Source organism: Arachis ipaensis, chromosome B2, assembly GCF_059453495.1.
Source record: "Arachis ipaensis isolate K30076 ecotype BB chromosome B2, ASM5945349v1, whole genome shotgun sequence".
In the NCBI taxonomy this organism is placed as follows: Eukaryota; Viridiplantae; Streptophyta; class Magnoliopsida; order Fabales; family Fabaceae; genus Arachis; species Arachis ipaensis.
Window position 1 is genome coordinate 12,540,966 of NC_142437.1, and position 26,150 is coordinate 12,567,115.

The 26,150-nt window shown below is 32.2% G+C and overlaps 3 pseudogenes across 1 annotated transcript; 1 reads left to right on the forward strand and 2 right to left on the reverse strand.

Moving 5' to 3' along the window:
• Window positions 1-668: 668 nt before the first annotated feature.
• LOC107628187 (mavicyanin pseudogene) lies at window positions 669-1,812 on the reverse strand (annotated as a pseudogene).
• A 3,299-nt stretch (window positions 1,813-5,111) lies between these two features.
• Window positions 5,112-5,600, forward strand: LOC107626862 (F-box/kelch-repeat protein At1g30090 pseudogene; annotated as a pseudogene).
• Window positions 5,601-14,581: 8,981 nt separating this feature from the next.
• LOC107624957 (putative pentatricopeptide repeat-containing protein At1g69350, mitochondrial) lies at window positions 14,582-20,810 on the reverse strand (annotated as a pseudogene). Its single transcript, XR_015905277.1, has 2 exons — window positions 20,551-20,810; window positions 14,582-17,111 (listed from the first exon to the last, which is right to left on the reverse strand). The product of XR_015905277.1 is annotated as a putative pentatricopeptide repeat-containing protein At1g69350, mitochondrial (transcript).
• Between the last annotated feature and the right edge of the window lie 5,340 nt (window positions 20,811-26,150).

Sequence of the window (26,150 nt, forward strand, 5' to 3'; positions counted from 1 at the left end):
TGTGTTGACTATAAAACAAATTTAGAAAAAGCAAAAAAAAAATCAAAAGGGAAAAAAGAAAGATAATGAAAAAATCTGGAAACATAACTGGTCCCATTCCAGATGTGGGTACAGTCGTACAGGATACTCAGTTGTTGGATATCACATGGAAAACCAGATCCACATATTGATGAACAGATTAATTATAATAAAACGATCATGCATACTAATAGCATAAGAAATGAATGGAAAGCCTGCTCTTATACCTGAGCATATGATCTTGGAGCAAATGGAGACAACTTTTGCATGAGAGAGCAAAACAAGGAATAAAGCAGAAAAGAGCATCATATATGTCAATCCATCAGATGCTGAAACACTATATTGGTCCCTTCTGACATTTATTGATATAGATCTGATATATACCTCTCATTGTTTCCAGAGTACTTAGTTAGTATAACGTTTTATCAAAATATAATGAACTGAATGCAATATTTTTAATCATAAAAAAGAGGTCAGTGTACTTTAATATTATCAAGAAATATTAATGATGCTAAAAGGGGATAGCATGAAGGTTAGCAGTCCCCTTATTTAATCTCATTAGAGATAAATGCAATTCATGCATAAACTTAATAAAATCAAGAAAATATTTAGTTGTTCATACAATTCCGTATCTATCTATCTTTAGTGTGCTAATTAATATGGTCTGTTAGACTGTTAGTCTTGTAAATGCATAGTGCAAAAACAGTTGCAATGGTGAGGTAGAAATTCCTGATAATTGCAGCATTATTACTACTACTCTGTAACAATAGTAGACAGTGACACTTATAAATATGCTTCGCCATCCTAACTGCCAAGATTATTAAAATGATGGATGTCAAATATGATGGACCTTAATATGAAGCTTCTGTCCAGCAGAACAATGGCCATCATTGCTACAAATGAAGTAGAATTCGCCTGGCTTGGTGAGGCTGACAGAGTCAGAGCCAGTGTGGTAAACGGCCTTTGCAGAGTTAGTCTTGCAGTGAACATAGTCATGGTGACTCACTTCCATCACATCATGGTATTGCGTGAGGTAAGTGAAAACTACATGTTTCAAACTCTGTTGTTATTAATTAATGAACAGCAGGAACTTATTAATTAGCCATGCATCTTATATGAATTGAATAGAAATACATGCTTTGTTCACAATTGAAATAAGGAAGAATGCCACATAAGGTACAATTGAACAAATATCTTTTTTGATAAGGTTTTGAACAATTGATAATATTGACTGTACACCACTAATTAACACCAGTAAATACATGGAAATCATGTGTTAAATAAATAATTAAGGGTTATATACTTGTATGGATATTTCAATTATTCTGTTAGAGAATCTGATGTTCAGGGTTATATTCTGAGTGAATCTTTAGTTGATATAAGAGCTAGTGTACAACTGGCAACTCATTCTTATTATCATGTTCATGTCAAACATATATATATGCATAGCCATGTATCCATCTCATAATAGAATTTGAAAGATATTCATTATATTTCATGATTTGGAGTCACAAATATAAATAATGCCATGCCAGATATTTTTTATTAACACACAGGAAAAAGAAAGAATAGAAATGCAGAATAATTTATATATCAATTATAGTATATATAGTGAATGAATCACTCACTGAGAGTATCCCCAACATGAAATCTCTTGGTAGAAGCCCACCTCTTATAATCTGGGTGGTCTATCATGGTCCACCCAGCAGAATCTCCCACCCTGTAAACTGCATTCATAGAAACCTCACAAACACTAAACAATACCACCGTCACAAACAAGAGAACCAAGGCCATTATTAGATATTATATTTGGTGTTGACAATGTATGAAGATATCATCAAACAAAAAGATTTGGAATCAGAATAGGTAACTAAATTAGATGGCAGAAGATACATGAAGAATGAGATGAAAATTAAGAAGTTTGGTCAGCAAAATTGTGTGAAGTGTGTCTTGTTACTTATGCAGAGCCAAATCATGCTTATGCACACCTTTTGGGATATCCTAGTTGTTAATGTTATAAGTGTGAAGAGTGTAGGAATTATGAAATTAGTCTCACATTAAAGAAAATAAGAGAGAATGAGAAATTTATAAGATGATAAATTTATTAATTTAATATTTTAAGATTTTAAGTTGAATGTGATGTATTTTTATTTTATATTCTCTCGTTTGATTTTTCTTTAAAATAAATTGTTAATGTTGGAAGTGTGTTTAAGTTTGACGCCTTAAAATTTTGAAAACAAGAAAGAGCTTGGAAAATGAAATAATATTAATTCACTCCTAAAGATCAATCAATTAGGTAGTTTTGACTGATAATTTCTGTCAAAATTAGTGTCAAAAACTAAAAATTAGAGACCCGTAGAAAGAGAGTAAAATAATAAAGTTTACTATCATGATTCTCTTCATATAAGAATAAGAGTAGTTACCAAATCACCTCAAAGATTTTAAAAGCGGATATTTTAGTTCTTAAGAAAAATTAATACACAAATCAATCTCCAAGGTTTTACTGCGGCAGACAAATTAGTCCCCATCTCATTTTTCGGCAGAGTAATTACTCAAATCAGTCCCCAAAAATTTAAAAAACTTGATATTTTAGTTCCAAAAAAAATTAATATACAAATCAATCCCTAATATTTTTTTCCGTTAGACATAACAATCCTAAAAAAAATAATAAAATTATTATTATTATTATTAATTGCATGATAATATTGTATCATAATTTTTTGTATTTTTTGGACAAAAGTAATAATAAATTTGTTCATTAGATTTTTATATATATATATATATATATACATATTCACTAAATAATAATAATAATATTCAATAAAATTATTAGCGATTATTCTACAAAAAATTTAAAGTTGAAATCATTTGATATTTTTGTATTTAATACAATCAAAAGATATCCTATTTTAAAAATCATGTTTGTATTAAAAAAAAATATTTTAATTTAGATTTCAAAGCATCATTATTCACCTTACTTATTTCTAATAAAAAAGAGTGTATTATTATTGTTGTTGTTGTTGTTGTTTGGACAAAAATAATAATAAATTTGTTCATTAGGTTTTTATGTATGTATTTATGATATATATATATTCACTAAATAATAATAATAATAATAATAATAATAATAATAATAATAATAATAATAATAATAATAATAATATAAATAATAATAATAATAATAATAATAATAATAATATTATTATTATTATTATTATTATTATTATTATTAATACACTCTTTTTTGTTAGAAACAAGTAAGGTGAATAATGCATGATGCTTTGAAATTTAAATTAAAATATTTTTTTAATACAAACATAATTTTTAAAATAGGACATCTTTTGATTATATTAAATACAAAAATATCAAATAATTTTAACTTTAAATTTTTTGTAGAATAATCTCTAATAATTTTATTATTATTATTATTTAGTGACTATATATATATATATTATAAATACATACATAAAAATTTAATAAATAAATTTATTATTACTTTTGTCCAAAAAATACAAAAAATTATGGTACAATATTATTATGTAATTAATAATAGTAATAATTTTTTTTTTTTTTTGGACGGAGGACTGTTATGTTAAACGGAAAAAAATATTGGAGATTGATTTGTATATTAATTTTTTTTAGGATTAAAATGTCCCTTTTTTTTTAATTTTTGGGGACTGATATGGGTAATTACTTTATCGAAAAATGAGTTGGAGACTGATTTATTTATCGGAGTAAAATCTTAGAGATTAATTTATGTATTAATTTTTTTTAGAAACTAAAATGTCTGCTTTTAAAATTCTTGGAGACTGATTTAGATAATTATTCTAAGAATAATATTCCTTCTTCTTGACATTTGAATCAGGCATGTGAAAATAGACATTTTATTTTATTGGTTCTTTGATATGACATTTATCTCGAAAAATTAAAATGTTAAAAAATTGGAAAAAAATGGTGATGATGTTCCTGAAAGGCAACATTAAATTTTCCATAAGATATAATGTTTTTAAACCATAGATTCTCTTATTTTTATGTTCAGTCAAAAAGTACCACTTTTTTATTTTAAGAGTAAAGGACAAATCCGTCCCTAACCTTTTTTTTCGCGGACATTTTCGTCTTCGTGGTTTGGAAAATACTTTAATGTCCCTGACCCTTCAAAAAAGTGGACATATTTACCCTTCCATTAGAGCCGTTCCGTTTGCCCTTACGAAAAACGGTGACGTGGCTCCCGTGGTGCTGACGTGGCCGTTACGGGCTGCCACGTGGGATGGACTTTTGAAAAGAGGACGTATTAGTCCTTTCACACCAAAACGTGTAACTTTTCAAAACAGGACATATTAGTCATCTCACCCCAAAACGACGCCGTTTCTCCCCCACCCCCAATCTATGAAATCCTTGAGCCCTAATCCTTCGAATTCAGTGTGAAGGTGAAGCGGGTGATGGAAGAAAGGGAGCATTCCAACCCATGGCATCCGACGGAGCTCGGCCACAAGTCCGACGGCCAGACCATCGAGTGGCTCCTCTGCCAGGCCGAGCCCTCAATCATCGCCGCCACCGGAACCGGAACCACTCCCGCCAGCTTCTCCTCCGTTTCCGTCTCCATACGTGGCAGTGCTGGCTCTCTCTCTTCTCCTTCCTCAACCTCCGCATCGTCTTCGCTCGACCACAAGCCCTTGCTCGCTCCCACTCCCTTCATACTCGGCAAGTGCATATGCACTGACGACGACGCTTCTGCCAAGGACGACGACGTCTCCGTGGGTCCCGCCGTGGGGTCCTTAGTGATTGCTATTTCAGATAAAGTTGAGATTTTTTCTATGTGCTGCTTCTAAGCTTTTGTCTTTTTGTAAATTGGTATCTCTGTGCTCCAAAGTTAAATTCTTTCCAGTTGATAGTAAAGTTACTGGCTTTGTGGTGAAGTTGCTTTCATAAAGTCAGGAAATTTTGTGTTTGTTGAGGAGGATTTGGATTTTGAGGGGAATGAAATCAAGTTTAGTTGTGAAAGGGAGGGTTTAGGTGAGGTGTGTATTTAGATGAGAAAGGTATTGGATCCTCTCACTGGAAATTGGCGCTCTATCGCCAGCATAGGAACCAATATGGCATCTTATGATGCAGCAGTTCTCAACAGGAAGCTTCTCGTCAAGGAAGGATGGTTATGGCCCTTTTATGTCTCTCCAAGGGGACAAGTCTATGATCCCAGAACAGATAATTGGGAAAACATGGCTGTTGGACTTAGAGAAGGCTGGACCGGTTCAAGTGTCGTTGTTTATGGCCACTTGTTTGTTGTCTCGGAGCTCGAAAGAATGAAGCTAAAGGTCTATGACACAGAAACAGACTCCTGGGATGCCATAGATGGCCCCCCTTTGCCTGAGCAAATATGCAAGCCTTTTGCTGTCAATGCTTGCGATTGCCATATTTATGTCGTGGGCCGAAATCTTCATGTTGCTGTTGGTCATATCTCTAGACTGCTTCCAGACGAAAATTCTGACGAAAAATGGAGCTTCAGTGTTCGGTGGCATATAATCGATGCACCGGAGAGTTTATCAGATCTCACTCCTTCAAGCTCTCAGGTGCTATTTGCATAATTTTTCTTATTCTCTCAGATCTGTTTTCTCCATATGCAATTTCTGGTAAGTTGCTGATTCTATTTGAGAGTGTAGCAATTTTTCCAGAATTATAAGGAGTTCTTACATATTCTTCATAAATTGCACAATCTGGACTGGTTGAATTGTGAACTGAGCCTGTGAAATTGAATTTGTGCTCTGTTGTTGGTGAATATGTCGCTGAATTGCTTGTTGAATTTGAATTTGCTTAGACTCCTGCCTCTCATTTTTCTTGAAATTCCGCTGATGTTGCTACGATTTGTTACTCTGTTGATTCTTTGTTTATGTGCTTTGAATGCATTGCTGATGATTCTGGAATTACAAAATTGGAAGTGCTGAATTTGCTGCTTCTGGATTTGGTGAAGTATTGTTGATTGGAAATGCAGAAGGGGATTAAAGTGTGTTTGGAGGGGTGGGGGAGAAACAGCGTCGTTTTGGGGTGAGAGGACTAATATGTCCTGTTTTGAAAAGCTACACGTTTTGGTGTGAAAGGACTAATACATCCTCTTTTCAAAAGTCCATCCCACGTGGCAGCCCGTAACGGCCACGTCAGCGCCATGGGAGCCACGTCACCGTTTTCCGTCAGGGCAAACTGAGCGACTCTAACGGAGGGGTAAATATGTCCACTTTTTCGGATGGTCAGGGACATTAAAGTATTTTCCAAACCTCGGGGACGAAAATGTCCGCAAAAAAAAAGGTCAGGAACGGATTTTCCTTTACTCTAATTTTAATATGGAGAAGAGTTTGGTGTGATACAACATTATGAAGAACATGAGTACTTTATCTGCATGTGGTGTCAGGGGGACTGAAATCGAACGGAGGGAGTTGGAGGTAGGAACTCGAACGGTCTGATTAGAGGGCACAACTCGGACCGTCCGATTTGTGCGATCCTAGCCACGTGTCGCACGTTCGTTGCCCCTTAGAACAGTGTCCCTTTATACTAACATGCTTCCTGGAACCTCAACTCACTCCCTCCGAGTCACTTTCATAGTGAATCCCACCAGCAACCCCTTTCCTCTCTTCTTTTTCTTGAGCCTCCAAAATCTCATTGTTCTTCATGCAAACTTGAAGAAAAAATTCACAATGCCAAAGAAACAAAAATATAAAGATGTTGATCGTCCTGAATTTCATATTATACATTATCTCAGCCATCCTAATTATGTAAGTTTAGTTTTTAATTTTTTTTATATTTCAGATTTATTATTATTGTTAAAAATTTAGGAATATATATTTAAATGAAGTAAATATTATATGTTATAGAATTATTATTATTGTTAGAAAGTGAATTTAGGAACATATAGGTTAAGAAATTGTGATTATCATTAGAACTTAAGAATTTATTGTTGAAAGTATATATGTATATATATACAGTTGTAGTTGATTAGTGAACTTTTTAATTAATGATAATATTTAAATTGATGTAATGTGATAAATTAGTAAAAATATATGTTTAGAATTTTTTGTAATAATTTTAGAAATTATAATTAATTATTATGTTTAAGTTGTATAATTTTTGGAAATGGTTTGAAAAATTTTGAGTAAATTAGGTAGAATTTTTTGTAATAATTTTTTGTTTGTTGTTAGATTTTTAATTGAAATAAATATGTTAGTGTAGTTGAGGGTTTAATGAAGTAAAATTTTATTAGTTAAACAAGAATTGGATTTATTTATTAGTTATTATTAGTAGTAAGGTAGTTTGTTGTTAGTGACTAAATAAATAAATAATTATGTAATTCAATGCTCATTTGGGAACAGAATGAGTAAAATATGTATAATAATAATATCGTAATTTTTTATATTTTATAAAGCATTCAAAATAATTTATAGGGTTGTTAATTAAATTTAGCAGTTAAGTTAATTATTCGGGGATTTAGTAAATTTGATTAAGTAAAATTATTTGTTTGAATTGGATTTAGTAAAATTATATATCATAGCTTTGTGATTTCAATTATTATGTCTTGTTTAGTTAATTGTGAAAATTATTTAATAATGATAGTTAATTAATTAGTAGGTTAGGTTAGTCATACATGGTAATTACTAAATTAACTAATTAACAAAAAGTTTAGTATGAGTTTAATAAATTAGTTGCCCTAGTTAGATAATTATTATCTTATAATAGTAAATTAGTAATTGTTAATGATTTGACTAATAATCTGATATGCTTTTGTAGAGTTCACGGTATCTAACATGTGATCACCCACTCTCTCCGAATCGGTACAATGATAGGGTTGAAGAACATTTACGGTTTACCGGTTTTTTGTTGGTTAATGTGCTGTGACACTGGAAGATGTTGCTGTTATTCTTGGTCTTCCAACAGACGGTCTTCCAGTCACAGAGATGACTATGAGTAGTTTTGAAACCTTAGAGGCGGAGTGTTTGTAGCAATTTAGGGTTGCACCGAGGAAGTCGGACTGTAGAGCAAGTTGCATAAAACTGACGTGGCTTCGAGATCTAAAATAACGATTACAGTTCGTTGACGAAACCAGCATGCAGAGGTACGTGAAGTGCCACATTATGTTATTATTTAGTACAGTCTTATTTGGTGACAAGTCTGGGGCATGTGTGTACTAGAAGTTCCTGCCTTTGCTTCATGATTTTGGCAGTATCGGATAGTACAGTTGGAGATCTGCATGTCTGGCACAGCTGTACAAGTCATTATGTAGGGCATCTCGTTTTGACTGCAAGGAAATTGATGGTCCGCTAACACTTCTGCACATAGGCTTGGATCCGTCTCCCATATCTAGCGTCGGTTCTTCGGGAACCCCGCAACTTGCAAACAGGTAACATTATCTTACACTGACATCCTTTCTTCATATTTAGAATCCAAGTGTGTTAATGAATTAAGTCATATTAGGTGGCGTAACTGGGAGCGTGGAGACCGATGCTTTAGGTATCTTCAAGGTTATCAAACTCGCGAGTCTAAGTAAACTCGTGGAGCTGACCTAGACTCGACTCGCGAGTTAACTCGTAGACTCGTACGAGTTCACCTATTTTATATATATATATATATATATATCATAATGTATATTTACTCAATTCTAACCCTTCAAAATTAATAATATCAATCTTAAAGCACATAATAAATTAAAATAATAGCATACATTATAACAAATACTTTAAAATACACATTCAAATCCTCTAATTATTCTTATACAAATACAATATAGAACACACAAAGTCCAATGGTTCAAACGATGAAGAATTTTCATTAATTGAATCTAATAGTTGAATTGGAAGCTTGTCCCTAAAGCTGAAAATTTCTAAAAGTTATTGAAGGATTACAAGTGTTCATAACATGCAGCGAAAATAATAAAGTAATCCTATTGATCTATTTTTGTGCTTAAAACTTTATTGAAATAAGATGGGTTAGATGCCAATACCTGAGTACCCTAGTGAATAAAAACTTTCTCCTTCGATAGTACGAAGGTAATATGTGTATCGACACCGAGACTGATCCTTGTTGTCAACTCCTTGACCAATGGATTTAATTGAGAAATTTCTTACAACTCCTTGCATCAGTAATTCTTCATTAAGAATTGGAATATTTGTGTATGTGGAGGTAAAAGAAAAAAACTTATGTATCTTTCTTTTATCATATACACATATATAGTATGAGATTGGTGACTGATTTGTGAATCAAATTACAACTTAATTTAAAACAGAATCAGTTAGGATCTTATCCATATTTAAAACTCATCATAGAATAAATAATTAATTATTTAATATTCTCAATTATCATATTATTATATTCATGGTGCTAGCAAAGAATATAATAATATTTCATTTGAATTAATATAATTATTTATTTGATCTAATCAAAATAATAATTAAATGATTATTTACTAAGGATTAGAACTTGTTAGTGTGTGACCCCATAGGTTCAATACTAAGCAGGTAGTAAATTAGTCGTACTAAATTTACTAATCAAGGTTGGCATCTAGCAACGCTTCTTGACGACCCGATAGTATGAAGTAATAATATTTTTACTAAGAACCTCAGAAGAACAAAGTATAATTCCTTTCATCTTTCCAGCTCTTGGTTAACTCTTAGAGTATGGTTTAATTGTCAAACTCTAACCTGTTATCATTATTATAATGAACTGTGAATGACCTAAGAAACTCATTTCTTCATTCATTCGATCCCCTTGGCCAAGGTTTTATTCATCTCAGTCATTATAATTATAGAGCTTAAACTCTTTACCGAGAGTTGACGGATTCCTTATTGACGAATCATTAATTCTACAAGTATTTAAATCATACCCAATATCCATTCAACTAGCACTGCACCCTAGGGTATTAGGTGTTCAGAATTAAAGTATAATAAATACATTGTTAATATGACAGTCGCAGGTCAAAGAAAACTCTATTACCATGTTCATCTTGAGAATATCCTATTGATAAATATACGGTAATTATAACATTAGGAATTCTCAAAGTGAGTCAGTTCAATGGTCATATCTCTATATGCACCATCTATATATATAATTTAATAAATGAGATCTATTAATCTTCATCCAATAAAGATCATTATATATATATATTGATATTTCCGGATTATTAATGTCCTTTTTAATAATCCTATGACTAAGAACAATTTAAATTAAATTATAAAAGATTTATCTCTCAATATTATGATCACTATCACAATGATAAATCTCTAAATTTAATCAAGGACCTTATTATATTAACATTTTAATATAATAACAATAACAAATTATTTGATATATGATTGATTGGATTGTGGTCATACTCCTTATTCCCAACAATCTCCCACTTGCATGAGAGTCAATCATGATAGATTGGATCTTGGGCATACTATTATCTCAATAATCTCCCACTTGCACTAGAGCCAATCAATCATGTGTATCATTTTCAATGCAAATTTGTGTTTATCAAAACTCTTTTGACCTTAAATACCTTAACTCTTGAGCATATGTGCTTGACTTTTTTTGCAAAATATGCCTAATATATAATAAATATCACATTTTTTCAAAACATGAAATCTCCCACTTCAATAGTGCGTAATTTTATTTTAAGGACAATCCTTATTATTGAACATGATTATAAAAATCTAATTAACCATTAGATCTATCTGTATAGAATTGTATCATTATACAAATAGGCTACTTTTTCGAAAAGTTAGTTTGACGATTAAACCTTTTATACTTTGAGAAAGTATATCCTCTATTGAGTGGTATACAATTCTAATAAAAGTAATTGTACTCCCACTCTTTCTTTAAGATGGAATCCCTTTTCTAAAAAAGAGTTTAACATCTTATCACAGACACTTTATCATAAGAAAAGTGATAAAAATAATCTCATTATTTCTTTAGGGTAACCAATAAATCTCATTTATCGGACCTAATATCAATTCTATTGTTGTGCAATCTCTTAACACATATAAGACATCTCCAAACTCTAATGTTCTTGAGTTTCACCTTATACCTTTTCCATATCTCATATGGATAAAAAAAATTGATTTAGTGATAAATTTATTAATTTAGCAACATTTCTAAAACATAGTCCAAATATTTAACAAACAGTGATCCTCAACTAAATCAAATTTCATGTTTCTTTAAACATGATGGAGTACATAGAGTACTAGTATTTGTGCATTAAGAAAATTTCATTCTCTATTCAATAAAATATCAATTAGATATTAGAGATTTTACTTTAAACTCTTAGAATAAAAATACTCAATATCTTTAATATTGGTCAAACCAACCTTTAAGAGCAATTTTGATTAGCATTCTCAATACTCATGTTGAGCTTTTTCAGAAAGACCACAAACCTTAATCATTTAAGGCCAATTATAAATTGTTTGTAACAAACTAAATCTCCAAAAATGCTTGCAAGAACAATTCTCGCTACAACCATTTGCCTAATGGCATTCCAACTTCTAAAGTTGTTTAATTCAAAATATATCGCCCAATACTCCCACTAATTTAAACAAAATTTTTGATAGTCATACTATCGTACTCTGGGCACTACATCTTCTCAAGATGTTCAGTAATAAATAGTGAAAAAATGTTTTTGAATTTTGAATTTATAGATATAGTTGTCAAAACAACCCATCCAGTAAAGCAATATTTCAAATACTTCATAAGTACGGACTATTCCATCACAAATTTTATTGGACAATATTATTTCAATAGGATTATTATGTCTATAATAACCCTTTCATACATGAGAACAATTCTCAATTTGTAGCCAATTTTTTACTTTTAAGTATGCATATGAAAGATTGACATATTTAAAAATTTAAAATATGAAAGTAAATCAAGAAATTTATATTTCTGACAAAATTATTTAGAATTGTGAATGAGTACCTTGGTTGTCAAGTTGTTACTCATATCTATTCCAAATAAACATGATTAAATTATATCTCATACAATTATAATCCCAAATAATTATCCGGTTGTCAAACAATTATTTAACTGAATTATATTTTATACTCCTAGATAGTCTAGGTTCAAGCATAAAATTAATTCTTCTTATACATCATCATATGCATAAATAAATTCTATCTTTGAGTACAAGTCTCCTGGTTGTCAGGTTGCTTATTGTAAACAAGAAATAAATTTATTTTTGACAATCTCCTAACTTTTGGAATTTATCTCTATTGTTAGAGATTTTTTTTATCAGTACTCATGGATTAAATTTTATACTCTCAAGTTGTCTAGGTAAAAATATAAAATTAAATTCCTAATACATCAAATGTATATACTGATTATTATCTTGAAAATAAAACTCCTGGTTATCAGGCCGCTCTTTATAATAAAGAACATTAGAAAAACTAATTTCTAAAATTATAGTGTTCAAAACACATTAATCAAATCAAAATTTGATTTTTCATGTACTAACGTTTAGCCTTAAAAAATTATCAAATCAAATTTGATCTTTATATATACATTTATATATATAAGAAATAAATAAAAGATATTTTGCATCTTATTCTTTTTATTGTGTTCAAAATCACAATAAAATTAATAAATAAATAAAATCAAACAAAATATTTGATTATAAATATAACTTTTATATTAAAAAAATGATAATTTAATCACAATTAAATAATTAAAATAAATTAACTATTAATTTATTAGAAAATCATCTCAATGGAAATAAATACATCACATGCTTAAAAAATAATTTGAATTAATCCTATTAATTCACAGACTTTAAGAAAATAGGAATAAAAATTTAAACACAAAAAAGCCAAAGCTTTGATACCACTAAAGAATTACAAGTGTTCATAACACGCAGCGGAAGTAATAAAGTAATTCTATTGATCTATTTTTGTGGTTAAAACTTTATTGAAATAAGATATGTTAGATGCCAATACCTGAGTACCCTAGTAAATGAAAACTTTTTCCTTCGATAGTTCGAAGGTACTATGTGTATCCATACCAAGACTGATCCTTGTTGTCAACTCCTTGACCAATGGATTTAACTGAAAAATTTCTTGCAACTCCTTGCACCAGTAATTCTTCACTAAGAATTAGAATATTTGTGTATGTGGAGGTAAAAGAAAAAAACTTGTATATTTTTCTTTTATCATATACACATATATAGTATGAGATTGGTGACTGATTTGTAAATCAAATTACAACTTAATTTGAAACAGAATCAGTTAGGATCTTATCCATATTTAAAACTCATCATAGAATAAATAATTAATTATTTAATATTCTCAATTATCATATTATAATATTCATGGTGTTAGCAAAGAATATAATAATATTCTATTTGAATTAATATAATTATTTATTTGATCTAATCAAAATAATAATTAAATGATTATTTACCAAGGATTAGAACTCGTTAGTGTGTGACCCCATAGGTTCAATACTAAGCGGGTAGTAAATTAGTCGTACTAAATTTACTAATCAAGGTTGACGTCTAGCAACGCTCCTTGACGACCCGATAGTATGAAGTAATAATATTTTTACTAAGAACCTCAGAAGAACAAAGTATAATTCCTTCCATCTTTCCAGCTCTTGGTTAACTCTTAGAGTATGGTTTAATTGTCAAAGTCTAACTTGTTACCATTATTATAATGAACTGTGAATGACCTAAGAAACTCATTTCTTCATTCATTCGATCCCCTTGGCCAAGGTTTTATTCATCACAGTCATTATAATCATAGAGCTTAAACTCTTTACCGAGAGTTGACGGATTCCTTATTGACGAATCATTAATTTTACAAATATTTAAATCATACCCAATATCCATTCAACTAGCACCTTAGGATATTAGGTGTCCGGAATCAAAGTATAATAAATACATTGTTAATATGACATTCACAGGTCAAAGGAAACTCTATTACCATGTTCATCTTGAGAATATCCTATTGATAAATATACGATAATTATAACCATTAGGAATTCTCAAAGTGAGTCAGTTCAATGGTCATATCTCTATATGCACTATCTATATATATAATTTAATAAATAAGATCTATTAATCTTCATCCAATAAACCTATATATATATATATATTGATCTTTTCGGATTATTAATGTCCTTTTTAATAATTCTATGACCAAGAACAATTTAAATTAAATTATAAAAGATTTATCTCTCAATATTATGATCACTATCACAATGATAAATCTCTAAATTTAATCAATGACCTTATTATATTAATATTTTAATATAATAACAATAACAAATTATTTAATATATAATTAATTAAATTGTGGTCATACTCCTTATTCCCAACAGTTATGTTTCTTTTTATTCTTCTTATACTTACTGCTCATCAATTGAAATCTATTGCTGGTTTTATACGAGGTATTATCTCCTTATGTGGTTTGATAAATTTTTTCATACCATACAACTATATTTAGCTGAAAATTATAAAGGCTATTTTAATGACTGAATAATTTCACTGTATATCCTCAAGCATGAAATTTAATATTAATATTTATTCTGTATTTTAATCATAATAATTAAATTATGGATGTTCTTAGAAAAATAAATTAATATAATTTCCATAACAAAAATAAAACAATGTCTTAACTGTATTTCTCTTTTTCACAAAACAAATATTTAGTGGCTCCTCATTCATAACAAGATTTACTTTTTAACAACATTCTGATAGCAAGAAGCCATTATCCAAGCTCTTTATTTTCTCACCAACTAGAAATGCATGCACTTGATTTTCAATTTGAACCCAACTGTAACCTGGATTTTTTTTAGCTCCCCTTGATTTCATCAATTCCCTAACTTTGTTTGCCTCATCCCATCTTCCAGCTTCTGCATACATATTTGAAAGCAGAATATAGTAGCCACAGTGCTGAGGCTTCAACTCAAACAGATGCTCAGCAGCCCAGCAGCCCAATTCTACATCTCCATGTATCCGACATGCGCCGAGCATCGCACCCCAAATATTAGCATCTGCTTCTATGGAAAGGCCTCTAATAAGGTTTGCAGCTTCTTCCATTAGCCCAGCTCTTCCAAAAAGATCAACCATACAAGCATAGTGCATTTGTGTTGGTTCAATATTAAGATCCTGCATCATTATAAAGTACTTCATCCCTTCTTCAATTAACCCCCCATGACTGCAAGCTGACAAAACCGCGATAAAGGACACTGAATCGTAATCCACACCATCTTCCTTCATTGCCTCAGAGGTTGATTGCAGTGTCAAGCTCACCCAGCATACCATAGCCTAAAATCATAGTATTCCAAGAGGTTGTATCCTTGTATTCGATACAGTCAAATACCTTGCTAGCAAGATCTATTCGTCCACATTTGGTATACAGATCCAAGAGTGAATTTGCCACAAAAAGATGTCTGTAAAAATGCTGTCTCACCAGCAGACCATGGATCTCTTTCCCTTGCTTCATGGAAGCCAGATTTGCACAAGCAGATATGGCACCCATGAATGAAACAATATCAGGTACCATGCCAGAGAGTATCATTTCTGAGAATAAATTCAAGGACTCTAAGCAGTCACTTGTTTGGGAATATCCCATAATCAACATATTGTATGAAACTTCATCCTTGATAGCAATATTAAAGATATTTCGAGCAAGGTGTAAGTGTCCGCATTTTGAGTACATATCTGTAAGAGCATTAGATACAAACAAATCAGAAAACCATCTCATCCGAATTATTTTGGCATGAATCTCTTTTCCAACATGCAAGAAACCTAATCTTCCACAGGCTGAAAGAACATTTGTGAAGGTGACCGTGTTCGGAATTTCTCCATTAGCTTGCATTCGCCTCACTAACTCTATGGCTGCAAATTCAAGTCTGTTTTGAGCAAGATTTGCAACCATGGCATTCCAAGATACAATATTTCTATCTATCATTTTGTTGAATACAGCCGATGCTACACCGGAATATCCTGATTTTGCATACATATCTATCAATGAGTTAGCAATAAAAATATCCTCCATACCAACCTTTAAACTTAACCCATGGACTTCCCTTCCCAACTTAAAAAGTCCTAATGCTGTTAACACAGGCAACATGCTAGAAACCGTCACAGAATTTGGTAACATTCCTGCATCAATCATCAACCTAAATACATTAAAAGCGTCTTTGTAGAGCCCTCTATAAGAAAAACTTGTCATAACAGCATTCCAAGAAATTATATTTCTCTTATCCATTTCATAAAAAACACGTTTGGAGGCTTTCTCATTCCCGCATTTCCCATAAGCATCAACCAAAGCATTCCCAATCTTCACATGACAACCCACCAAACCAACTTTCAAAGCATAACAATGCACTAGTCTCGCCATCACCTCGTCCTCAGTCTCCGCACAAATAGGCAACACACTAATAACGGTGACCAAATCCGGTTTAAACCCCGACGACTCTGCAACCATCTCTCTGAAAAACCAGAGCGCCTTATTATAGAACCCATTCATAGAACATAACCCAATAACTGTGTTCCAAGACACCTTATCCCTTTCAGGCATTTCATCAAACACCTTCTTAGCATCAGCGAAAAATCCACAATTACCATAAAACATCAAAAGGGTATTCCCAACAAAGACATCATTATCAAAACCAAGTTTAAAGACAAAACCATGAACCTCTTTACCTTTTTCAACCCGCTCGAAATCAGAACAACACTTTAGGACAAATGGAAAAGTGTGATCATCAGGCCTAACTCCAGCACAAATCATTCGGTTGTAAGTGTGAAACCCATCAAACACTCTAGAAATGGAGTTTGCACGAATGAGAGTGTTCCAGAGGAAGGCGCTATGGGAATGCAGAGAGGTTCGCTGGAAGAGAAGGAGAGAAGCAGGGAGATTTCCAAAGGTGGCATATTGAAGGATAAGGGAGGCGCAGAGGGAGATGCTGTATGGGAGGAAGCCATGGATGAGGGCAACGGCGTGAACTTGCTTGGTTTGAAAAAGAGTATTGGAAAGGTTGCAGAGTTTTAGAAGGTTTGAGTGGGTGTGTGTGTGAATGGCTGAAGAAAAGGGTTTCTTGAAAAGATGGGAATGGAATATCATAGAACAATGTTGCTTCCTTCTCTGAAAAAAACCAACAAATTTAGTGAGACTCTGTGAAATAGATTTTGTTATAAGCTTTTGCTAACTTTTTATATATCCTTTACATGATTTAAGATCAGTTATAACTAGACAAAAGTACTTTACAATCATTTATAAGAGCTTTTATAAAATATCAATTGAATAAAATTCTGAAATTATAAAATTAATCTGTATTATTTTATATTCAAAATATTTTAGACTTATTATTACAATCTTAATAAATGAGAGTGAAAAATGTAATTTTTTTCTTGAATGTAAGCAAATCTAAAAATCATTTAACTTCATAACGATGAATTCTCATTCTCAAAAAAGTACTATAAATAATATATATATATAGAGAGAGAGAGAGAGAGGGAGGGGGGGGGGTTAAATCTTCACAATGCACATGTATGTATAGTATTAAGTGTAGATTTAAATTATTAGTTGAATAGAATAAATTTTATGTGGCACTTCGCCTTGTGTTTTAGTGAGGATCAGTAAACTCAACAATTATACCATGTGTCCCTCCTACCTGCAAAGGAAAACCAGTCGAATCTGAATGTGCAAAGAATTCCAACTTCCAGGTGATTGCCAGGTATTAAAATTGAATAAATGGGAGATGTGGTGTCCTTAGAACAAAAAGAGTGTTTCAATTCTGCTTTTGTAGTTCAGTTGGAAGTGATTCACTTAAAATTGATCTTTTCGAGTAAATCAATTTATGTTTGGTACTTCATCTAAAACTGATTTTGACAGAGTGTACAACTCAGAATCAATTTTTGCCTCCAAAATCAACCTTGTGGGAAGGGGCACCCCCAAAAAAGGTGAATAACAAAAAGATAAAAACACGACTGGATTATTCATTCATTCTACAGATTTGAATTGGAAACTAAATTAAGAATTCTAAAAAGACAACCAATGGATAGGATTGTAACAAACTTTCTATTACTAAAGCAGTTGGAACATAGATCAAAATCTGCCTGTCAGACACATTACACGACTGATGAAATATATAACATGAAACAAAGATGCAAATAAATAATCATCAATGGAACAAGCATTCCAACAATGCATGTTTTTAATAATAGAAATTTTCTATCAACCTCAATGCAATACTAATTGAAATCCAAAAATTTAAATAACATCTCAAACTATACTCTTCATCACACTATACTAGGTAATGCTACTGCATGCCGTTGAACTTCGGATATTGTCCTTGTTATAACAAATTCAAGGTACAATCACTAAGAAATTCAACTCAAATGTTATCAATAAGTAATTATTTGAGTAGACCAGCAACAAATACAAAATTCAGTGAATGTTATCAATAACAAATTCATCTTAATGATTTTTCAGCAACAAAAAAAACTAGCTCAGTGAATTTTCATCAACAAATTATTTAAGGTTCAGTGAAGTAACAAATTCAAGGTTCAATCACTAAGAAATTCAACTCAGTGATGATTTTCAGCAACAAAAAGACTTAGCTAAGTAATTACTTGAGTAGAACAGCAACAACTTCAAAATTCAAACCAATAACAAATTCATCTCAATGATTTTTCAGCAATTAAAAAACTAGCTCAGTAAATTTTCATCAACAAATTATTCAAGGTTCATAATCAATAACAAATTCATGTTGATATTTTCAGCAACAACATCAAAGACAATAACAAAACAGAAAAGGGAAGAACAGGGGAATTTGTTGGAACTCCCCAAATCGGGACCAGCTTCTGGCTGCGCGAAAGAAGCTGACGGCGGGGAGGAAGCTCACGCCTCACGGCGAGGGTTGCTGACAGCGAGGAGCAAGCGCCGGGACCTGCTGCTTCTGCCACCGGCGATGATGAGAGCAGGAAAGCCGCGCGAGACCGTGAGAGAGAGAGAGACCAGATCCGAGAGAGCAACGACGAGCTTGATGGCGACGCCGGAGACCGTGAGAGAGACTGGAGCCGAGAGAGGGAGGGGAGTTTGGGTGCGACAGCAGTGACAGGGATGAGAGAGCTCGAGGTTTAGTCTAGTGACATCGAGGGAGGAGTGTGAGTTAGCCTTGCCAAACGACGTCGTTATTTTGTGTAACAAAATCAAGATAAAAATTTATAAAGTAATTATTTATAAATATTACATAAGTTTATTTATTTATTTTTTTAACAATATTTAATTTGAATCAAAGATAAAAATTTATATTCAAAGCATTCTTTATCTTCATGCATAATTCTAATAAATAAAAAATATTTTATTTTTTAATTTTATATTCAATTTATTAAATTATCTTTAATTTTTATTACCTTTTCAAAATTATTAATTTATATTTTTATTATATCTCATTGTATCACACACTATTATTTTCTTACTATTATTCTCTATGCACATACCTGTCATTGTCTCATCCAAGGTTCTGAAAACCGGACCAATCACCGAACCGCTCTAATCACTGTTATACTGGTTTATTAGTCCAACCGGTCTAACCGTGGTCAACCGAAAAAACCATTCCATAATAAAATAATAAATAAATTATAAATAAACATCCTAAAATATCTTTCAAATTTAAAACTCTACATAAAATATTACCAACTAAATGTAATTAATCATCAAAATATACAAAAACTTGCTGCAAATTTGTTGACAATTAACATAACTATACTTCAATTAAAAATAGTTGGATTGAATCACACTGCACAAGTTAAAGATAGAGAATGTTGCCTTAATGTAGCTGAGTCACAAGTAAAACAAAAAAAAATGATAGTGTTGCACAACAAACACACAACAGAGCATCCAACACGGAGGAGGGGCAACGAGTTGGTGGAGATCAAGAGCAGGGACAGTGCAACCAAACAATGAAAACAGAATTTTTTTATATAACAGAACAATCAAAACATGAATCATACAATCACTCATTACAAATTTTTTCTTCGTAAGAACAGAACAATAAAAACATAAAGCATATAATAAATCAAAAGATCACGAATTGCAAATTTTTTAATAAGAACAGAAGTTAGAACAATGAAAATTGAAGAAAGATCAACAGTTTTCAATCCAATTTTAACAAAGCTCATCACAATGATTAACAACAAAAAAAAGCACTGAAGGAACAGTGAATCAGTAACATAGGCGGTGCAAATTCAAGAAACTTTAATAAAATTTAACTACAGAAACAGGCAGCAAAGCAGTAATAGTGATATCAATTTAAATTTTATCATCAAATACAATCAGTGAGCAAAGCCAATCAACGAAGCACTCACTGAGCATTTTGTTCTGATTCTGCGACTGGGAAGCAACAAATTCAAGTTACAGCAACAAATTTAACAAATCCTAGTTCAGTCACGATTTACAGCAACATTTAGACCAGTAGCAAGGCAAATTTATTGATTAGCAATTCAGCAACATGCAAAAATACAGGGAGAAGGGTAATCTGGAAAAGAGAGAATAGGGAAGCAATGGTGCAGGAACTCACCAACCGTCGACGGCGAGTCGACGACCACCCCACTGAAGGCGACGAAGCAAGAGACAACCCCACGAGTTGCTTCTGCCGCCAGCGATGAGACAGACGAACCACGAGATGCCAGGTGCCAGAAGTGTGACTGAGACGAGACTCGAGTGAGACTGAGAGGCAGAATCGAGCAGAGACAAGCACGGACGACCAGAACAGGGAACCGATGGTACAGTGAGTGCTCGAGCAGCAACCAACACGCCACGGGAGGATGGACGATGTGCCGAGTTAGAACAGAGGGTCTGGGTTTGGGACGGGGGAAGGAGGAAGCCGCGGAGGCGCCGACAACCACGGACGGCGGCAGCGGAACCGTTGAAGAAGCTAGCCCTAGGGTTTTGGGTTGGCTTTTTGAACTTTGAAGAAAGTTTCTTTGCTGCTGAGTGCCGACTGCCGAGTGACACACTCACGAAGGAAGGGGGGGGGGGGGGTGTTGGGTTTGGCCGGTTGGGGGAGGGGCACGCGTGGGGTTTCCTTTTTTTATTGGCCGGTTTCTGATCCAATCCAATCGACCGGTTCAGCGGTTCTTTTTGTGGTTTTAAACATTAAATCGGACTGTTCTTATCGTCAATTTTTGGTTGAATCGGTTCAACTGGTCGATTCGGTCCGATTTTCAGATAAAAAAAACTTTTGAATTCATAGTTCTAATTTGTTTTTTAATCTTCACTTTTGTTTTTTCAAAGTTAGGAGTGAGGCTCGAACCCGCGACTTCTAGGTGAGTATGAGGAGATTATGGGCCCGTTTGGATAAATTCATAAGTTACTATTTTTTTTTTAACTTATGAAAAGGTATACTATTAATATTCTGATACAATTTTCAAAACTAAATTGCAACTTTCTAAAAAATTATTTTAGTACTTATGAAGAAGTTAAAAAAAAATGACTCATAATATAAGACTTTTTATGACTCTTTTCTTAAAATAAGCACTTTTAAAGTTAAAAAACCAAATATAAAATATCTTATTTATAAGTTACTTTTAATATAAGCATTTATTGTTTAAACTATTTTTTCAAAAGGAGATTAATTAAGATGTTTACCCAAATTGGACATAGGTCATTTGAGCTATAGCTTGTTGGCTTGTTAACCCTCACTTGATATAACTCAAATTTAATAGGTTGACGGTGGTGATTCTTTTTTATTTGTTAAAAATTTTCAACTCTCTCTCTCTCCCCCCTCACCCTCTCTATCTCTGTCTTTTCAGAATATTTTTAACTTTTTTTATAATAAATATTTTTTAAATTATGTCATGCATAAAAGATCACATTTTTTTATTTATTTTAAAAATTAAATATTAAAGTTAAATGATATTAGTATTTTTTAACAAAATTAAAATAAAAAAATAGAGAATTCTTGAAAATGTAATATTAAGTTTCATATTCTTTTGTTCAGAATATTATAGTTTATTATATTATTATATTATTTTTGTACCATATAACAAAAAGTAGAATTTTATATCTTTTTTTTTTTGTTATTTATTTTTTTTATTTTAGTTATCTAAATTAGCCTGTATATTATCAATTCATTTTTTATTATTTATGCAGTAATTTTTTTCTTCTGATAGTTATCCATTAATAAATATTGAATTAATAATTTTGTTTAATGTATTTTAATACGTTTATTTTAATAATATTTTTTGAATTATCTAAATTTTTTAATATAAATTATTTAACATTGTTAGGGCCAAAAAATTTAAGAAATAAAATTAATATTTCTTTTAAGGATGATTATCATCAAAATTATAAATACATGATAAAAACTTAGAGTACATTAAAATAGAATAATAATAATAAAAATAATTCAAACAATAAATTAACAATATAAATTTATTAAGTGAATAATTATCAATCATAATGCATTATATTATAGATATATGTAACATATTATATTAGAAATAATTAAAGATTCACTAAGTATGAAATAAAGTTTAAAAAAAATTATAATTTATAACTACCAATGCTATTATCACCATATAGATCAACTCCACTACTGTGAATATCTGAATATTTAAAAAGTAATATATTGTTGGCATGAGATAAATGTATTTTAAATTTCACCGAAAATAAAGTGATTTCTTATATAAATCATAGCTACTAAGAGCACATAATAATAATAATAATAATAATAATAATAATAATAATAATAATAATAATATGGATGTAACGAAAAACTTATTACTTATAGTTTATCATATTGTAGGAGTAATCTATAGTATTTGTTTTGTTGTAGAATTAATTTAGATAGAGTTCTTAGGCAAAATATTAAGGTTAAAGTATGGAGCTGCACTAATAACATGAATATAAGATGAGAGAAATGGGCAGGAAAGTAGTGAGAGACAATTGGTGGAAGTTACGTCAAAGTGGGATAAGTGTGAAGTTGTTCTAATAACATGAATATGAATATGAATATGAGATGAGAGAAACTGGTGTGAGTTTTTTAAAATTGAAGAACTGACGTTAAGTGGAGGAGTTAATTAAGAATGTATTATTGAAAGAAATTTTGAACACCAAACACTATAAGAAAAACGTTGAGTACCGTTGGATTTAGCGTTGCAGAGTAGTGGCGGATTTACTGTCGGATTTACCGACGGTAACGGCGTTCGTAAGATTAAGTAATTACCGGCGGATTTTGGTTTCCTACGGTAAATCTGTCAGTAATATTTGGAGGAAAACAAAAATAAAATGACGCATTCTTTACCGTTGGATTTATCATCAAATTTTTCCGACGGTAAAGCCAATTAGTGAAACGATACGTTTTGGTGACCCGCAATGGTTTTCCGTCAGATTTTTTTTACGGTAAATCCAATGGTAACTGGGACGTAAATTCAAATCGCGAACCCTCTTCTCCGTCATTCAAGATTCACTCCCTCTCTCACTAAACCATTTCCTTCCCTCTCCCCAAAACCACCATCTGCCGCCGTCGACACTACCACCATCACAACCCCCTCTCCATCGCCGTCAGCCCACCCACCACCGAGGCCCCTTCATTCTTCTTTTTCTCCCTCTTCTCTCCTTGCCACTTCACTGTTAACCTTCTCCGTTCTCCGAACCGCTGTGTCGCACCACAGAGCCACCACCGCCACTGCCAGCTTGGCCTCTCTCCCTCCTTACGTCTCTACTCGACTTTGCTTCCTGCTCGCGTCTCTCCGCGCCTCGCTCCGCCGTCTCTGTGGGTGGTTTTTGCTGCTTGTGGAAGGTCGTTCGTGCCTCCGCGATTGTGCTACCTGCACACTACTGTGAGTCATCCACCTTCTCAAATTGATTCTGCTTCTGCAACAACAGGTAACAGATTCAAATGTAAATATTAAAAATAGAAGCTTCTCTACTTAATGTTGATGCATGTTGAAATTCGATTAGATTATACTTTGTTTTGTTTATTAAAATATCTATATCGAGTTAATTGAAATCTCTATATTAGGCCAAAATATTTTGTTGGAAATTGAAAAAATTGTCAAGCTATCCATTTTAACATATCCAAAAATGATTGAGAAATTAAGTTATATTGAAGCATATGTTGCTTATTAAGGATGCATATTTGAAAAAGAAAACTAGTTTAACCTTTTTTTCTGTTTGATAAAAGTGGAGATGGGTGTTTATGTCTGATTGTTTATATCCAACTGTTTTTCTTTTAATAGATCATATCCACATGTATGTAAACTATATATTGAATGAAACATTATCCTAACAGATTTTGTTTTTAGAGTGAAAATCTTTGTTTTCGATTTAATTAATTTTTCCTTTTTTCTATGGAAACCTAGTTAGATGATGTATATGATGAGTATAGAGACTGCATTTTTATACGTGTTTAAAGATGGTTGAATTTGAGTTTATGAATATGCTGAGGTTTTGTTGATTGTTGAATTGGTTTTTCTTATTTTGAATTTGAATTTGAACTTTCAATTTCAACTATGAAAAGTGTTTCGGTTATTGAACTGAATTGTTGAATATTGTTGCTAGAGTTGTTTGAAATTGTCTAAACATTGTTGCTAGTTTTGATATATGCAGACATGACAACAAGAAGAGGTGCTACAGATCAGGCTGCTGGTCGTGGTCATAGCCATAGTCGAGGTAGAGGGATGGTTTCTTCCGGTACCCCTAGGACTTTTGGATCCTCTCCCTCTACTCTGACCACCCCGGTCACGCCACAGGTTCCAGGTTTAGTGGACCAGCCGTTCATCATGGTCCCTAACCCCAACTATGTGTCGTCATCCACGACGCCGCTGCCTCCTACCACTCAGTAGCCCGCATCCACGGCGATGCCGACTCCAACAACGGATGCCACAGCCCCGAAGTCCAGTCACGAAAGTGAAGCAGCAACTAATGCCCCTCCACCACCTCCCATCGTATGATTGCGCATTTGGCCTGATGGTGGCACGAGGTAAGTATCACATTCAAATGCTCATGTATTTCCTGTTTATGGTTATCTTTGAAAGTACCTGAATTGTTTCTAGTTTAGTTTATTTAAGTGTGAATTGTTGGTTATTGTTTTTAAGTTTCAATGATTATAATTCCTGTTATTGCTGAAAGTTCTTGAAAATTAATTTCTGTTTAGTGGATTTAAGTTGATTTGGAATGCTAGTTATTGTTTTCTAGTTTCAATGATTATGATTCCTGTTATTGCTAAAAGTTTCTGAAATTTAGTTCCTGTTTAGTGGATTTAGGTTGATTTGAAATGCTGGTTATTATTTTCTAGTTTCAATGATTATGATTCCTATTATTGCTAAAAGTTCTTGAAAATTGATTCCTGTTTAGTGGATTTAGGTTGATTTGGGATGCTGGTTATTGTTATCAAATTTTAATGATTATTATTCCTGTTAATGCTGAAAGTTTCTTAAACCTGATTCCTATTTAGTGAATTTAGGTTGATGTAGATTACTGGTAATTGTTATCTAGTTTTAATGATTATGATTCCTGTTAAAGCTGAAAGTTCTTGAAACCTTATTCATGTTTAGTGGATTTAGGTTGATGTGGATTGCTGGTTATTGTTTTCTAGTTTTAATGATTATGATTTCTGTTAATGCTAAAAGTTCTTGAAACCTGATTCCTGTTTAGTGGATTTAGGATGATGTAGATTGCTGGTTATTGTTTTCTAGTTTTCATAATTATGATTCCTGTTATTGCTAAAAGTTTCTGAAACTTTATTCCTATTTAGTGGATTTAGGTTGATTTGGATTGTTGGTTATTATTTTCTAGTTTTAATGATTATGATTCCTGATTCCTATTTTCTAGATTTAAGGATTAGCGTTGATTCTTATTTGTGGGTTGTTGTTAAGTTTTTGCCGAACCCGAACGCGTGTACTCAAGAGATTATGAATATCATCAAGCTAATGTACTACTAGTCCTGGCCCAGCTACACGAAGATCCACGCTGAGACCAGGCAGTGCTGGTTTGAGAAATGGGCGGTAATTACTTTTATTGTTTCTGTTTTAAATATTTTTAGCTAGTTTATATCCTTTATATTGCTTAACTAAATTTAAAGCTTCTTTGACGCTGTTGCACTTCATTTGGGATGCTAAGCACGACCTGACCATCCAAAAGATATTCAATCATAAGATGGGTCGGTGGCTCCAC